The following is a 19,559-nucleotide window of genomic DNA, read 5'->3' as shown; positions in this document are numbered from 1 at the left end:
GAAATTTAGAAATAATACATAAACTTTAATACAACGTGCAATTCGATATATGAACTTTGGTTTAGTACAATCATACATATGAAACTTTAATTGTGGTTCAAATGCATTTAATTTTGATTCAATCACACACATTTAAATAAATAAATACGTCAATTTATTTTTATTTTGGATAAACATAATTATTTGTGTATGCGATATATAAACATAAAAAAAATTTATATCAATAATCGTGTTAATAATTTGTGAGAACTTAGTCAAATCAAAATTTCATGTTTTAAATTACACAAAATGAAAATTCATATATAAATTTATTTAGTAAAAAGATTAGATTCAATGAATATTTGTTTTGTTCTTAACTTTTTTATTCTTAAAAGACCTATAGAGTAATTTCATAAAGGACCAAGCTAAGTATTTATTCTTCCAACATACCCATCTCAGCTTCACCCAATGTATCAATCTTTCTTTTAATTTGAAAATATATCTTTAAAATGCCAATTGTTGTAAAATTGTTTAACATAAACTATTTATTTAACTTGAAAATATTAAAATTATTTATTTATTAAATGTATAATTGCATTAAAGTAAAATTGACTTTATCATGTCACACATCAAAAGTTGATGTATAATTTGATATTTTTATCTAATTTTTTTAGGATATTACAATGAATTTATACTTATGATGGTCTGTTATAATTCTTTTCTTTCCGGTGTGATAAAATAGTTACTTATTATGATGAACTTCAACTATTAATTTATTAATTTGATTAATTAAAGATGAAATTACTCTTGTGGTGAACTATATATGTATGTATTTTCTACTGTTTCATTAAAAAAGAATGCAGATTCAACATGTCAGCCATTGAAGGATAAGAATGATAAACACAAGCTTTCAAGAAATTAGAAACAACTGAAAGAAAACAACTGAATCATTGATTAAATTTCTTATTGATGAATGAATAAATCCACTCTCATTCTTTGGAAAGAGTTATATAAGCCTTGTATAACAAATTTGAAACTGATTACTGACTTTTGTAACTAACTAGCAACTGCTAACTATATGTCTAACATTCATCCAGCTTTCCCAAGGGTAAAACCCGAAGAAGAGTACGAAACCGAGGAAAAGATGTCGCCAAAAGTGGTTTGGTAAGTATGTCGGCTACTTGATCACAAGCTGGAACCTCGCTCACTATAATAGATTTATCTGCAACTTTCTCACGAACAAAGAACAAATCCAACTCAATATGTTTAAACTTAGAGTGCAGAACAGGATTAGTCGCAACAACTACAGCGCCTGAACTGTCACACCAAACAGTAGGAGTATCGGCTGACTTGACGTGCAGCTCTTGAAGTAACAAAAGCAACCAAACAACTTTAGTAGTAGCTGTAGCAAGACTCCTATATTTGGCCTCAGCCGTAGAACGAGCAATGACCTGTTGTTTCTTAGATCCCCACGCCACGGGAGTAGAACCAAAATAAACACAGAATCCTAAAGTGGACCAACAATCATCAAAATCGAGCCCCCAGTTGGCGTCGGCATAAGCACTTAGAGACAACCGAACAGAAGGTCGGACAATAATTCCGAAATCAAGAGTACCACAAAGATATAGCAAAATGTACTTTAGTGCACCCATATGAATATTGGTAGGGTTATGCATAAATTGACATATCTGATTCACCGTGTAAGCAATATCAAGACGAGTAAGGACCACGTACTAAAGAGCACCAGCAAGACTTCTGTATTTAGTGGGATCCACTAAACATTCACCATAGTCTTTGGTGACAGTAGAGGAGCTCACCATCGGAGTGTGAATACTTTTCGCATTAATCATCGACACACGATTAAGAATATCTCGTACATACTTTGGTTGACATAAATGGAGACTTCCAGAGGAAGATCAACTGACTTCAATCCTAAGGAAGTAGTGAAGATCACCCATATCCTTGAGAGAGAACTCATTATTGAGCAACCTAACAAACCAATCAATAGTACTAGACATGTTACCTGTGATAATAATATCATCTACATACACCAAGACATAAACCGTGGAGTCAGACTAAATACAAATAAATAAGGACGCATCAGATTTGGAAACTATGAACCCAATTGACACAACAAACTACTTCAGCTTTTTAAACCAGGCACGAGGTGCCTGACGAAGACCGTACAACGCCTTCTTTAGATGACACACAAGTGATTGACCAGTCAAATCATATTGGACATATCCTGGTGGTTGCTGCATAAACACCTCTGTGTCTAACTCACCATTTAAGAAAGCATTGTTCACATCTACTTGTCGAAGAGACCATCTTCTAGACACAACAATCCACAGAATAACGCGAATAGTTGTAGGTTTGATAACAGGGCTGAAGGTTTCTTTGAAGTCGCATCCAGGTACTTGAGAACAACCCTTAGCAACCAATCTGGCCTTACGTCGGGCAATAGTACCATCAAGATTTCTCTTAATCTTAAACAACCACTTGCACCTAATAATTTTACTATTTGAAGGTAAAGGAACAAGCTCCCAGGTAGAGTTACGAATAAGGGCATCATATTCTGCCTGAGCAGTAGCGCGCCACTCATCAGTAGAAAACGCCTCCACGATTGTGGATGGTTCCATAGCTTTAGCAACCATGGCTTTAGGTTTGAAAACGCCTGCTTTAACTCGAGTTTCCATCGGATAAGAGTTGACAGGGGCCAACACGGCAGAGGAATCATGAGACACCGAAGGAACACATTCTGCAGACCGAGTAAAGCAGTCAGGATCAACAGTCGAAGGACAGGATTCTGGATTAGAATGCGAGTCAGTCGAAGGCGAGCCAGACAGAGACACCCCACTTTCAGCAAGAGATGGATTTTAAACAGTTGAGAACTGTGAGAAGGAGTCTACAAGAGGAACAAATACTTTCTGAACAAGAGGTAAAGTGGTAGAGACAGATACACCAAACTCCTGATCTGAACAGTTGACATCAGTGGGAGAAAAGAACTTACTCTCATAAAAAACATGTCTGGAAACAACAATTTTACCATTTGGAAGACGACACTGACCCCCATTGTGTTGAGAACTGTAACCCAAAAAAATAGAAGGTTGGGACCGAAACTCCAGTTTATTTGTTGCATACGGATGTAAGTAAGGATAACAACAACAACCAAAAACCCGTAAATAATCATACGAAGGAGCACTGCCATACAAGGCCTGAAAAGGAGACTGCCCATGTAGAACTGCAGTAGGAATGCGATTGATAAGATGAACTACACAGCAAAATGCGTAACCCCAATACTCCATGGATAGATTCGCTTAGGACAACAGTGTAAGGCCCATTTCCATAACGTGTCGATTTTTTCATTCAGCAACTCTATTTTGTTTAGACGTATACGGGTAAGTTAAACGATGAACAATCCCTTGAGACGTCAGAACAGACGTGAAAGCCCGGTATTCGCTATCCCAGTCACTCTGAAACTGCTTGATAGGCTTATTAAACTGAGTTTTAACCATTTGCTAGAACCGAACAAAACACTCTAACGCTTGAGATTTTTAAGTTAGAAGATTGATCCATGTAAATCGAGTACATACATCAATAAACGTCAAATAATACCATTTTTATCACAAGCAACAGTACCGGGTCCCCAAAGATCAGACACAACCAATTCAAACGGTTGATATGTAGTAGTCGACACAGGAAATGGCAACTTATGAGATCTACCTTTTTGACATGCGGTACAAATACATCCATTACAGTCTTTATTAAACTTGATATTACATTTATCTAATATAGTGTGAACAAAAGAAGCAAACGGGTGACCAAGACGGTTATGCCACAAATCAAACATAGAACAATCTACAATTTTATCTGTAACCTTCGAGTGTGCAGCAAATGGAGCTTCAGGACAGGAAAATGATTTAACCCATCACGAATGTGGCCCTTCAGTAGGATTTCCCGGGTCTTGATGTCCTTAACAACAGAATACGTAGGATAAAACTCAAAAAACACATCATTATCATTAGCACACTGAGATACCGACAAAAGATTTTTTCGTATACTGGGCACACATAAAACACTGGACAAATGTAGTAATTTAGACGGGGTGGGTAAAACACCATTACCGACTGACAATATCCGAGCCGGAGTTCTATCACCTGTCGAAACCCTTTTTATTTTTGGAAAAACAATGGGGATCGACTTTTGAAAACATAAATGTGGAGTCGCCACCAATCTCTTGATTTAGGCATAATTGGACCACCTACTAAAACGCTTTATTCAATGAAAAATAAATTTGGTTCATGTAAAATCAAAAAACGGGTTCGGGAGTCGATTACGCATGAGGAAGGGTTAGCACCTTCATTATGCCCAAAAATTGGTACCAAATTGATTTGATGTTGTTTTTGTATCAAAAGTTTTTTTAAAGAAAAGATTTTCCGAAGTATGATTTTTTTTAAAATGTTTGAATAGCTCAAATTACCGGTCAAAAATCTCTCGTTTCAAAGATATGCGGTATCATACCCAGTACGATTGGATACGATCCTTTATACCTTTAAAAAATACGATTGATTTTTTACTTTTGAAAACTCGTACATGAAAATTATGAAAAGGTTATCCAAATATTTGGCTCACTGAAAAATCATACCTAGTACGATTGAGCACGATTTTCCGAATTCCCCACATATTGGATACCGACAAAACACATCATTATCCTTATTTTAGAATTTTTGAATGATAAAAAAATTGGAGACTTGCTCAAAACGTGTTTATCCATTTTAAAATAGAATGCTTAATGAATTGTATCAAAACGTTTGCATGGGAAAGAATTTATGAACATGAAATAATAGGACACAACGAGTCACAATGAACAAATCCACAATTATGTACAACTATTCTAAGTAAAATGTGACAAATTTTTAATCATGGATGATGAACAATCAATAAAAATGATATACAACAATAATTCACATGACATAATATAAAATTATCCACAAAATATGTACAAAATGCAATGGAATTAGAACTTAGTATAGTATAGGACATTTTTAAAATTGACGAATTAATTAACGCATACTATAAGTTGACAAACTTGTATAAAAACTAGAGATTTATTTAAAATAATATTATAGAATAAAACATTTGAATCGAATAATATGCAAAATACTTTAAACACAATTTCATTTAGAGATTTACAATGTGCATGATAACTTAAATAATATATAGAATATAAAAGACAAATAAAACACATGATAAGATATAATGTTCATAGCAAATTTATAAAACATGTATATATAAATAAATTTGGAAATAATTATTTGTAATAGATAGCATGAATTTAATAATGCATATAAAAAAAGTAAATATATAAATTATACATGTAACGAATCTTTTTTAAAAAAAAATCTAATCATACATACAAAAAGGTAAAAAAAACTATATTTACAAAATACATAAATTTAATGATGTATATTCATAAAACTATATTTGTAAAGGGAAATTTAAAACAAATAATATATAACATAATTTTAAATTTGGATTGATAGTACATACAAATAATACATACATGAGGATAATAAAATATGAAAATATATACGATAAGTAAATTGTACAATTTAAAATGTGGTCCTTAAAAAGAAATATATTATACACATAAATAACTTGAAAAGAAAATATATACATAAAGAATATTTACATAAAGTTATATGAACATAATAACATGTACTATAGTAAGAATAATTTAATATGGGTAATGTACATATGAAGAAATTTTAGAAATAATTGTATGTCCAAAATAATATTGAATTAAAATATGAATTATAAGGTTGATTTAATTTTATTATATATATAATAAATTTAAAAACATAATTATATTCAAATCTATTAAAAACTACATCAATAAAAAACAATATGACTTCCATAATGCATGTAAGTATTAAATATCCGTTTAATAACAATTTAAATGATATATAAAATAGATGAAATTCTCAAAAAGAATATAAACATTAAGATATGTAAAAAAACATAGAATTAATAGCATACATAAACCAAAATGAATTTTACTTCAAATAATACACCAATTATTAAAATAATAGAATAAAAAAAGAAAGATTACAAAATTCAGCTATCAAAACAACACAAAATATCACAACCAATGATTAAGCATGTAAAAAAAATGTATGTGCAGTAAAATAAAAAAAAGACTTAATTGAAACAAAATTGAAACAGGAGAAACAATTTACAAATGAAATAATCGAAAAATAAGATCAATGTGCCATGCGCACAAACATGCGGGGACCGAAATCGAAAATATGCCGCACCCATAATACTGCACTGACCCGCGGATCAAAGTAAAAAAACGCACAAATTAGAAGGTCAAATTTTAAAAAATAAATAAATAAATAAACAGGACGCGATTGAAGGCTCCGCGCGAAGGGAAGGACCTAACGCGAAAATTGACCATTTAAAAGGACAATGAGCGAATCCGGGTATTCCAACGGGCTGGCGCGCGGATCCTTAAAGCATGGAACGGCGCCGTTTTTTGCACAATAAATTTAAAACCCTTTTTTCCCAAAAATGTTGCCAACCTTCCAAATAAAGAACCACAGCCCCAAAATTAAAATTGCTAGGGTTCTTAACATCTGCCGGATTCACCATTTTGTTTGGCAATTGACAGTATACCACCATGAATAGGTCCATGCCACGTCCATGAAAATGTGGTAAGATACTTTCCTTTTTCTTTTTCCTTCGCAAAACGTTTGAATCCACTATTTTTCCCTTTTTAAAAAAAAAACAAAACGAAATTAAAAAAATGAACCCGAATTCAACGATGTTTGACCCTCGCCCGTTTCCATATATGAGATGTAGGCTTTCATTGGTGTCGATTCAGGTGTTTTCTCTTGGTATTTCTATACCAAAATTATATGCTAATTAAAAAACGAAAGAAGAAAATGTTTGGGAAATCACCTCTTGGTAATTTTTCTTACTCTTTGGTATTCAATATGCGTGCGTACTTTCGCTTGTGCGTAAAAATACAGAGACGAAATCAATGGCTTTTTATAGCCAAATTTTTGGAATGAAAAATAAGTAAAATAAAAAAGAAATACATTTATTTGCTGTATTCTGTTAGCAATCCTTCTGGTGTATTCCTGTGCAGACCCAGCCGTACAGAGGAAACGTGCGAAGGAGGCCGTGCAAGGATTCACTCGTGGGAGCCTCAACTCTCTGACTGATTCCAGAAGCTTCTGTTGTCCTCATCTGCTGTACTCCCCCTTTTTTGTTTTGGGCCTCGGGTTTGGGCTATTAGAATTGGGTTTAGGATTATTGGGTCATGTGTTATTTTGGTGTTTATTTTTTTGTAATTAGACTAATGGACTTTTGGACCAATGGAATTTTATTATTTTTGAGGGTGCTTTGTTTTATTTTTGGTTTATTTCTATTTTTTATTTTAATGAGCCCGGGCAAAATGGGCCTATTACATCACCCATTAACAAAGAAGACATAACTGAGTATGGCGTGGTGTCACATAACGCCATTGCGGCATGGTGTCACGTAACGCCATCGCATCCCGGCAGATATGATGACTGGCACCCGAGTCAGGATACCAGGACATTGAACCAACAAGCATAAGAATATAGGAACCCCTTACATCATCATTGAACCCAACTTGTGCCATGTTAACATGAGACCCAGAAGCAGAAGTATCAGTAAAATCAGAGGCATGAAGGTCACCAACACGAGGTAGCCCAATACACGGATCAGAACCCGAGTACATACGAGCTCGTGGTTTTTGTGTGCCACAGAACCGAAACACCATCAAGCAGCCTAGCATTTGGCTCTAAGCCCTACGAAAGATCAACTTGCACATTATTAGTGGTGGGTCGAGGAGTATGCGGCTTATGTCCATAAGGCACCGCAAAATCATGCCCAAATACACGCCCAAAATCATGTCTCGTTTGACCAAAATCAGGCCCAACAACAAATGGAACATTAGCAACAGGCCTGGGCGCACTATTCAATAACCCAGGTAGCCCACGTGCAGGTTGACCATAGCTTGAACCGGCCACATCATACACCGAATTTGGACCAAGGCAAGGTGAATTTTGACCAACCAAAAATTGATTTTGACCAGCACTAGGATAGTAACTAACCCTAGGCGTTTTCATGTGAGGATAAGCCCATTCGTCAGTGCTTCTTTCGCACGATGGAATGTGATCAGCCCTAGAGAATAGTGGTGCAGGAGCACGGGAGACACACGAAGCATTTTGACCATCGTGATTCACCACCGGAGGCAGCGTCAGAGAGTTAGAGTCCTTATGATAACGGTAATAACACCGTTGTGAGAGATGCCCAAATCAACCACAAATTTGGCATTGAATCCGAGGTCGAAACAACCACCCACAACCACTAGATGATGATCGACCACCATGAATGGCACTTTTCATGACCGGAGACGAGTAGGCTCAATAAGATTCGCATGGAGAGAGAGTGCCTGGACCGCATGAGATTGTTGACTTTCACACTCCACAAGAGCGTTGACGAGGCGTTGAAACAGAAGAAGACCAATCAACAAAGAGGTCGAAGAAATGACTGACTCAAACTCTGGCGGCAATCCGACTAGCATGATTTCAACCTTCTCCTCTTCTGTTATCCGTGGGCCTGAAGCCTCTGTTGTGGATGCAAATAGAGGGATAAAATAAAAATAGAGAAGAAGATAGTAGATTGATAATTGAGAATTTTCCAAGGATTTTTCATAGATTTTTCTTTACAAACCAATCTTATTTATATGCTAAGTCTATCAAAAATGGACAAAATCTGTTAAGGCCTTAGGTGCCTTCCTCTCTCTCATGCTCCTACGTAATTCATGGATAGTCTTGCTAACCGTTACTGGGTTGTTACTCCCCTCTCCAGGTGTATCATCAACGTCCCTTGCCACTGCCTCAGTCCCTTCTGTAGTAGGTCCCCCTCTTGGAAGAATGACCTTGTCCTCAAGGTTGACAGATTCAAAAACTGGTAAGACATCCTTGCGCAACAATGGCAGTGGAGTGATTTGTTGCATCGGTTGACTCTTGCAGGACCTGAGTTGAGACACATGAAAAAAAGGATGTATATGAGTCGAATTTGGTAAATCCAGTTTGTATGCCACAGACCCAATGTGTTTTAAAATGTGATAGGGACCAAAGAATCTTGAGCCAAGTTTGTCATGTTTCCTTAGGTGCAAAGACAGTTTCCGATAAGGTTGGAGCCGCACATAGACCTATGCAGCTTCTTCGAATTCTAACTCACGACGATGTTTATCAACTTGATTCTTCATACGGCCTTGTGCTTGAACCATATTATGCTTCAACACACGGAGTAATTCATCTCTATCCTTTAAGGCTTGATCGACTTGAGTATTCGAAGTGTTACCTTCCAAATATGATAGAAGCATGGGGGATCTCGTCCATAAAGTGCACAAAATAGAGTCATTCTTACAGATGTGTGATAAGAAGTGTTGTACCAATACTCTACCCAGGCCAAATATGAGTCCCACCTAGTCGGATTGTCACCAGCCATACAACGGAGATACATTTCTAGGCAACGGTTCAGCGCTTTAGTTTGACCATCTATTTGTGGGTGGTAAGCGGAGCTTAAACATAATTTTGTTCCCTGAAACTTGGCTATTTCAGTCCACATATCACTGAGAAAAATTCAATCGTAATCGTTGACTATCGTACGTGGGATACCATGCAGCTTCACAACCCCTTGAACTAAAATTTACACAACATATTTGATGTCATAATGCCGAGGAAGAGCGAAGAAATGACCATATTTGGTAAGGCGATCAACCACAACCAAAATAGTTTCTTTCCCATTCGAATTCGATAGTCCCATAATAAAGTCTAAAGAAATGTCTTTGAATACCTGTTCGGGAATGGGAAGAGGCTGCAAAGGCCTAGCTGGTACCAAGCTGTCGCTTTTCATACGTTGACAACTTTGGCATTCGATAACGAACCATTGAACTGCCTTGCGCATACCCGACCAGTAGAAATTGGCAGCCAAACGTTGAAAAGCCTGAGTGATTCCAAAATGTCCCCCAACCACAGAACTGTGAAACTCACACAGGAGCAAGGATTGAAGGGCAGCTTCGTTGGGCACAAGGATTTTACCTCAAAATAACAACAATCCATCATGTTCCGTGTAATCAGTATAATCTGAATGTCCCTCGCGAATAGCTGTTCGAATAGTTACCAAAGAAGGATCGTGGGTGGTGACTGTGCGAATATCGTCTAAGACTCCAAATATTTGGCTAGAAAAGGCCATGAAAGAAATTTCATGTTCACGGGAAAGAGCATCTGCCACATTATTAAGCTTGTCGGGTCAATAACAAATTTCAAAGTCGTATCCCATTAACTTCGATAACCAGCGTTGTTGCTCCAGAATTTGAATAGTTTGCTGATTTAATTCCCGTAAAGATCACTGATCCATGAGAATAATGAATCGATGACCCACTAGATATTGACGCCATTTACAAACAGCTTGAATGATAGCAAACATTTCTCTACTGTATGTCGACGCACTCTGCATTCTTGGGCTAAGTTTTTGGCTGAAATAGACGAGAGGCTTACCATCTTGTGCAAGACAGCCCCTATTCCTAAGCCAGAACATCTGTTTCAATTTACAATTCTTTATCAAACTGTGGAAGAGTAAGAATTGGGGGAGAACAAAGATGATGTTTGAGCTGATCCATCGCTTGCTGAGCTGCTGGAGTCCATTTAAAAGTTTGTCCATTGCACAACAAATCTAAAATTGGTGATGCCAAGGAAGCAAAGCCCTTGATAAATATGCGGTAATAACCTGCAATGCCCAAAAATCCACGAACATCCTTGAGGTTAGTGGGAACTGGCCAATTGCGGATAACGTCTGTAGCGCCCCAATTTTCGGGAATTCTGTGAATGTTGGCATAGGTTTAATTATGTTAGTGGGCCTCTAGAAGGCCCAAGCTTAAGATAGAACCCGACAATTTTAGTTAATTTTTTTTTGTTCCATAAGAAAAAGGGGGTGAAATTATGAAATAGGACCTATGTGAAAATGTTTGAAAATGCTATAGGCTAAATTGAAGTGGCCAAATAAATAGGAGTGCAAAATAGGAGGATTTGCATGACAAACCTCCCATTTTACATGAAGTGGCCAGCCATCATGTTGTTGTAGACAAAATGTGTACTTGATATCCATAATTTATGGTACAAATTGATACAAATTGATAATGGGTTAGGTAAATGTTCCATGATAATGGGTTAGGTAAATGTTTCATGATAATGGGTTAGGTAAATGTTTCATGATAATGGGTTAGGTAAATGTTCCATAATGGGAATTTCATGTCTTTTGTATTAAAGAATTAAATGGATGAAATATGAAATTTTATTAAAAAAAGGGGTGAAAAGAACAAAGTTTTGTCCATCTTTGTTCATCATAGCCTAAAGTTAGAGAAGAGAAAGGAGAGGAGAAAGCACTTGAATGTTCGGTCACTTGGGGAAGAAAATTGAAGGTAAGTTCATGGTAGTTTGCTTTTATTTTGAGGTTTATGAGTTTTTCTTGATTCTACCTTAACTCTTGAAGCATATTTTGGTTGTTAGTTGTATTGTGAGCATTTAGTCATGAATTAAAATGAAGGAAATGGTTGTTGTTTCATGTTCTTTTGCTGAAAAATGGAAGATAGGTGAAGTTGAGCCAAACAAATGAGCATGCATGTGCCTTAGATGCTAAAGGGAAAAATCGGCTAACATGTTGTGCTTTAAAATGATGAAACGGAGATTATACTTAAGTAAAATCATAGATGTGTGATGATTGATTGATGATATACATGTTTAAATAACATGCATGCAAGGTATGTGTGAAAGAGTTGATTTGGTAATAAATCTGCTTAGGACAGCAGCAGTAACGTGACTTTGGAAAATCAACATAAATTATGGGAGATGAATTAGAAGCTGAATAAATTATGTAATTAATCTTAATAAGTCTAGTTTCAAATGGAATAAACGAGAACATATTTTGAATTCTGTACAATGAGAAATTTGATTCGTAATGAAGAGTGGTCAGATTAGTCAAACAGTGAAACATGGGAAACTTTAAGAAAAATCTGGTATTGATTGGCCAAACCAAAAATTCTGAAAATTTTATGGATAGAAGATATATGAGTCTATTTTCAGGGAAAATTAATGGCACTTGATTTGGAGTTTCGTAGCTCCAGTTATAAATGATTTAGTGGCTGCTGCTCAGGAAGACAGCTTGCAGTGAAATTATGATTATGTGGTAAACATTGACAAAAATTTGTTAATGAGATGAGTTGCTTATTGATTTCTTATAAGCTTACTATGATCTGTAGGTGTGGTTGGCCGAATATTGTAAGGGGTTAATACGTAGTTCGTATTTGAATAGTTAGATTAACGTGTTAGTAATCCAATTATAGGCAGTTCGTGTGTGGATCTCGTCAGCATATCGTCGCAAACAGGTGTGTAACTAACACCCTCTTTCTTAGTCTAGATCGGCAAAAGCCAAAAAGCCGAAATGCCGAAAACTGGTATTTTGTAAATTTGCGAGTGTGCGAATGCTCGTGAGGTAAATCGATTAATGTTTTTGGTAAGCTGCAATGTTTGGACTGCAAAGTCATGATTTCTGTGCCCTCGATATTTTTAGGCTTAATGGGCCAAAATTGGAATGATGGGCCAACGGACCCAATTTGGTAAGAACCCTCAGTACGTGATTTTGTTAGTACGTGAAAGGTAGGAATATGCATGAAAAACCCTAAAATAGATAAATTACTGAAATACCTTTAAAAGTGGAAAATTTACAGTTTTACCCCTAGGAGATAAATTACCGAAATACCCCTAGGGTTAAATTGACCTAAATGCATGTTTGACTGTTGTTATTTACTGCATGCCATGTTGTTATTATCTGATGCATGGGACTGGGATATTGACGGAGGAAGTACTGAAAGTGGCTTGTCCACGTAGTGGAGGTTTTGCCTCAATTTACTGTTAACTGAGCAGCAAGGCTGCAACTGTGGAGTGTTGGGCTGGGTAGGTTGAGCTATTCCCCACATGGAGTGTATGGCTGGTACGGATGGAGTGTAGTGGTTGGTGGGTTGAGTAGTCTCCCCAAATGGGCTTGCATATGTTTATTGATGTTGCATGTATTTTGAAATGGGCCTATGGGCCATACTTTTATCTGAATAAGGGGCTAAGGCCCAGTTTATTGTAATCTGAAAAGGGCTCTGGCCCAGTATCACTGTTACCTGAATGGGCTTAGGCCCAATGGGCTTGAGCTGACTTGGGCTTTGAATGGGTTTTCTTTACACACTGAGTTTCCCCAAACTCACCCCTTCTTTAACCTTGCAGGTGAGCCTTGATGCGGGTGACTTGGAGCCAGAGGGGATTCAGAGTGGCCACGGTGAATACTTTTGGGTTTGAAAAAGAGACTGGTTTTCTTAAGTTATTTTTAATTACTATTTAATTTTTGGGTTGTAAAAAGGCCATTTTAACTTTATTTTCTTCTTTGATTTTCTGGGATTATATTATTTTAAACACCTTTAAATTGATGGATACTAATTCAAATATGCTAGACTTAGGGCGTGATTTCAAAATGATACTTGTTTTTTTTTTAAATAACACGACGTCACGAATATTCGATTTACCAAAGATAATCACTCAAAGAAATTTAAACTTGTTATAACCAAGTGTGGCAATGGATGTGGGCATGTCTAGGATTGGATCCAATCGGAGAGCTTGGTACTTAAGCAGCCTTCATGCCTCACCTCCTCTGTTATGGATACCTACCTGGTGCCCAGCTTCCATTCACTTGGTTAGTTTGACAAAAGTCGGCTTTTAAAACATTGAAAAGGGAACACGGGTTTTTGACATCAATGTGGCACGTCGGATTCGGGCTTAACATCTGGGTCGGGTTTGGGGTGCTACAGCGTCAACCTTGGTGGGATCCACAACGAGACCTTCCGGAGAAACAATATAACCCAAGTATTCAACTGATTGCTGGCCAAATCTGCATTTACTACATTTAGCGACAAACCCATTTTCTCGCAACCTCTACAAAACCAACCGAACATGAACCAAATGTTCGTGCCAATGCTTACTGTAAACAAGAATATCATCCAGAAAAATGAGAACAAATTTGCGAAGAAAAGGTCGAAAAAGATCATTCATTGTTGCCCGAAATGTGGAGGGTGCATTGGTTAAACCAAATGGCATGACGAGGAATTTGTAATGTCCTTCGTGAGTCTGAAACGTAGTTTTGTGAACATCATTGGCTTTAACCCGAATCTGATGGTACCCGGCAAACAAGTCCAACTTAGAGAAATACTGGGATGTGCCGAATTCATCGAACAACTCATCCGCCGTAGGAATCGAAAATTTATCTTTGATTGTTACTGCGTTCAAGGAGCACCGAAGAGGAAAATGGACTAGTGCTCTTGCGAATCAGATTATTATCTGACATTTGTTGAACCTAGCGTTCCACTTCTACCTTTTGAAAATAAGGATACCAATAAGGCTGAACGTTGACTGGTGTACTCATGGGCTGCAGATGTATAGCATGGTCAGTGTCTCGCAGGGGTGGGAGTCCCTGCGGAGGCACAAACACAGTTGCAAACTCAGTCAGTAAGTCTTTCATCTCGGCAGAATCGAGTACCTGTGCTTCCACTGGTGGTGCCTTTAGATGTAAGCAGTAACAAGCGGCCAAGGCATTAGTTTCGGACATTCGATAGAATGACTGAAAGTGAACTTGAGAAGGAGCGAGACCTTGCCAATGATGATCCGTAGTTCCCAATCAAAATTGAAATTGAAGTTTCACAAAATCCATTGTTACAGGCCCGAGAGTGGTCATCCATGCTACTCCTAAAACCATTTCGGTGCCTTCCAACGGAAGTACATAAAAATCAGTTACCAGCTGTGTTCCTTGCACCGTTAATTAAAGGTCACGGACGCATCCTTCATTATTCAATTTGTCCCTGTTACCCACTAGTACTCGAAAATTAGGTGCAGATGTTATGGGTAATCCTAAATATTTGGCCACTCGTGATTGAACAAAATTGTGGGTACTACCACCATCAATCAAGATTCGTATTGCCTTTCCCTGAATTTCATCGGTGACTCGAAGCGTATTTGGGGTGAAGCATCCGGCGAGGGCATTAAAAGAAACCAAAGACTGTTCTTGCGCCACTTCATCAGAACCGTCAGTTTTGTTTGGAACCATTGCCAGGATTTGAGATTCTTCTTCACCTTCATCGTCGAGAAGAAAGAGTTGTGGATCTTCACACTTATGGCCAGGAACAAATTTTGCGTCGCAATAGTAGCAGAATCCCTTTTCACGGTGTGCTTGAGCCTCAGCTGTAGAGATACGACGAGGTTGTAAAGCAGGAGGAGAGTGAGAATGGGATTCTAAAGGAGGTGGTCTGTCTAGTTGTGTACATGGCCCAAATGTATTAGCAGTAGGAGATGGTAATAGTGGAGGTAACTTGGATCCAGAAAAACGACCCACTGATTTTTTTGCTTCACCAAGACGAGCCTCATAAAAGCGGGCTAGGGATAAAATCTAATTCATTAAAGTTGAGGGGTGACTCAATACCTCATTTTTCATATCGATATGTAATCTGGAGACAAAGCATTGAATGAGAAATTCATCAGACAGATTGGATGTTCATAGGGCCAAGTCCTCAAAACGGGTTTGATAGTCTTCGACCGTTATGGTTTGAACCAATTTTAATATTTGTCCTTCAGGTGATGCCAGTTCTAGCACAGCGAAACGCCGTCTGATAGCGCCAACCAAGTGATTCCAGCCAGCTAACTGTCATTGGTGTTGCATCTAACGAAACTATTTTTTTGCAATTCTTTCCATTCGAAAGGAAGCCATAGTGACTCGATGATGGTCTTCGGTTCCGTAAGATTCAAAGAAATCAGTTGCAGATGCCAACCATTCTTCTGGGTCAGTCCCGTTAAATATTGATAACTCAACTTGCACCAGTCTCGAGGCAAACGGGAAATTATCATCAGAATCGTAGTGTACCTTTGCCTTTCCCTGAATGATCACACTATCGGCGGTGAGTTCGCCGCCGGCAGATGCCGTTACTGAAATGCCCATCTGGTGTGAAATAGCTTGTAACTGACGAGTCATTTCTTGGAAAGTGAATTGAGTGTTGGTACTCTACTGTTCTTGGTTCGAAACATAGGTTTGGAGCGAGGTAAGGATTTGTTCATGGCAGGCGGTTGTATCCTGAAGGGATTTATGGCTTCTATGTTATTTACCATATTTGTAAGCTCAACAAAAGCACCAAATGTTGTGAATGCAAGTAGAGGGAATAAAATAAAAACAGAGAAGAAGATAGTAGATTGAGAATTGAGAATTTTCCAATGATTTTTCATAGATTTTCCTTTACAAACCAGTCTTATTTATATACTAAGTCTATTAGAAACGGACCAAATCTGTTAAGGCATTAGGTGCCTTCCTCTCTCATGCTCCTGCGTAATTTATGGGTAGTCTTGCTAACCATTCCTGGGTTGTTACTCCCCTCTCCAGGTGTATCATCAACGTCCCTTGCCACTGCCTCAGTCCGTTCTGTAACAGCCTCCAACAAAGCACAAAGGTTTTTAATCCGAGCAACATAAGCATAAGCAGAAAGATTACCTTTCATAAGAGAGTGAAGCTCATGATGATGACATGATTGTTTAGTCCCTGTATCAGCCGCAAAGAGGTCTGCCGCTGTAGTCCAAACATCACACGCGGACTTAACATAGATGAACGACGGAAGCAGAGAGGCACTGATCGTGGAAAGGAGCCACGAGGTCAAGAACTGATCTTGTTGTTTAAAGACTTAAGCTGATGAATTCGAAACCAGCGAACCATCTGTAGAATGGAAAAACCTCGCTGGCGGAGGTAAGGTACCATCTAACAACCCGAGAAGCTCATAACCGTCAAGTATCAACTTGACTTGCTGTTGCCATTGCATGTAGGTCTCCTCAGTGAGCTTGACCACTTCATGATGAGGAAAGGAAGTGATCACACAATCACCAGACAACGACGCAAGATTCGATTCACCTACAGCGGAATCGGTGAGGTTAGGAGTGGCTATGATCCCCAAGATTATCCAGTGATTGATACCATGATGGAAATTAGGTAAGAATGATAAACACAAGGTTTCAAGAAATTAGAAACAACTAAAAGAAAACAATTGAATCATTGATTAAATTTCTTATTGATGAATGAATGAATCCACACTCATTCTTTGGAAAGAGTTATATAAGCCTTGTATAACAAATCTGAAACTGATTACTGACTTTTGTAACTAACTAACAACTGCTAACTACATGTCTAACAGCCATCGACACCCCTCGTCGTTGTCATTCATTGAAGAGGGGAATAATGATTATGTGCGAAGGTTGTCGGAGTTACTTATCCGGCCCAACCTTTGGTTGCGAACGTTGTGGCTGTTTTATTCATAAATCTTGTCTTGATGAGCACAAAGCAGAGGTTCAAAGTTTCTTTCATCCATGCCCTCTTACTATCTCCCCTCATACGTATGCTTTTAATAGTTATTGTTTTGTTTGTTTTAAATCTATCACTTCAAACTTTGTCTATAAATGCAAGTTAAGTTGTAGGTTTCAAACGCACATGAAATGCACCCTAAAGCCAATGGCAGAATATTCAGATGAGGAGTACACCATTCAACACTTCACTCATCTTCATCCCTTAAAACTTGTTGATTCCAACCAGAAAGATGAACTGAGTTGCTCCATTTGTAAAGAGCTCTGTTGTTTTTCTTTTGCTCTAGAATTAATATTTTTACAATTCAACCATTAAACTGATCAATATATTTATATTTTCCATACAAGTTAAATTTTAAATCAATTCGATATCTCCTATCATATCAATCTAAAATATTATATATATATTTATTTAACGGTTATAATTTATTTTTTACATAAAACAAATAGTTAGAAAATTTTAATTTATACCATATTTGGCATGCATGATTTACATGGATGGAGAATAAAATATTACAATTATATTGTTAAAATATTAATTGTACAAAAAAGTTCTAGAACAGAAAACAACTTGAGTTTTATACCTGTATAAATAGATCAATCTTCGCCCTCCCAAAAAATATCCATGTACAATATAAATGATAGTTTCTAACAATTTTATACCTACCCTCGTAAAGATTAGTACTTATAATGAATCAAAGAAAAATATATTAGTATGTATAAACAATTAAATATGAAATTATCTTATTGTTTAAATTATACGTGAATCAGGTGTTGTCATTCCTTTACGAAGATAATTCATTTAAAAAAAGAATTCTAAAAGATTATATGAATCAAAAAGTTAAATTTTATCCAGAAATTCAAAAATGGATGGTGTGAGAAACGAGATAAAGAAGACAAAAGGTATATTAAGCAACCTAGTGAGAGGTAGTTCAGAATTTTTAATCGAATTAGTGGAAAATAACTCTCAATTGCGAGATTTGTTCAATAGTGCCAAGAATTAAGGTTTGATGATCAACTGGATTGGTAATGATAATTTTCAAGAATTCCACTCCTCCAACATCTACGGTGGGGGGTACCTTCGCAGACCTTTGTAGCTCGCTAGATCATCACTAGAGGAATTGGGGGAGTAGTCCCGGAGGTGGTTCCACTAACAGCAGTGACGATGAATCGGATGGAGACAATGTCAACGACGAGGAGGATGATGATGCTAATGATGATCCTAACGAAAACAATATTAGTAGCTGGATTGGTAATAATAATTAAAAATATTTGTAACCAAATAAATATGAAAATAATAAAACACATTTTATTATAGTTTTAAGCATATTAAATTAAGTGAAATATATGAAAATAAATAAAATTAATGGTTATTCCTGAAAAATGAGGGTAAGGAAATTTTATTCCAATTTTTTTAAAATAAAATGTGTTTTATCAATACACCTAATCTCTAAAAATGTTTTATGAGAATAATTTAGAATGAAGAATTTTGTTTTTAGAACCAAGCTAAGTATTGATTCTTCCAATATAGCAATAAGCCACTCCTATCTTTGCTTGACCCCAATGTATCACCAAGCTAAGTAAGGCATCACCTTACTTATTCCTTCATAAAATTTAATTAAAGCATATAAAAAATAGTTTTCTCATTTAAAATTTCAAAAGATAATTATAATATTACTTAAAATTTTAAATAATATGTTCTTATAGAGAATTGAATTAATAAAAGATGCATAGTCTAATTATGGATGTTGCTGTTACAAGTGAAAAGTTGTTATATAGAGTTAAAATAAAACACAAAAAATTGATTCTACTAGAAACTTGGTTGTTATAGAGGTGGTGTTATAGAGAGGCTAACTGTATTTAATGCATTGTATGTATATTGATGATTAATTTTATGACGTAAGCTATTAAATTTTTTTATTTAAAAAAAGGGAAAATTTTTAAAATTATACATAAATTTTAATTCAACATATAATTTGATATATGAATTTTGGTTTGGTGCAATCATACATTTGAAATTTTGATTGTAGTTCAAATGTATTTAATTTTGATTCA

General features: G+C 36.5%; 1 long non-coding RNA gene across 1 annotated transcript; it reads left to right on the top strand.

The window, feature by feature from the left end:
- Positions 1 to 6,521: 6,521 nt before the first annotated feature.
- On the top strand, positions 6,522 to 7,382 carry LOC107933282 (uncharacterized). Its single transcript, XR_001693590.2, has 2 exons — positions 6,522 to 6,695; positions 7,133 to 7,382. It is a non-coding gene; the product is annotated as an uncharacterized lncRNA (long non-coding RNA).
- Positions 7,383 to 19,559: the final 12,177 nt, after the last annotated feature.

The sequence above is a fragment of the Gossypium hirsutum genome, chromosome A13, assembly GCF_007990345.1.
Source record: "Gossypium hirsutum isolate 1008001.06 chromosome A13, Gossypium_hirsutum_v2.1, whole genome shotgun sequence".
Classification (NCBI taxonomy): domain Eukaryota; kingdom Viridiplantae; phylum Streptophyta; class Magnoliopsida; order Malvales; family Malvaceae; genus Gossypium; species Gossypium hirsutum.
The sequence above is the reverse complement of the archived record's forward strand: the minus strand, read 5'-3'. Positions and strand labels throughout refer to the sequence as shown.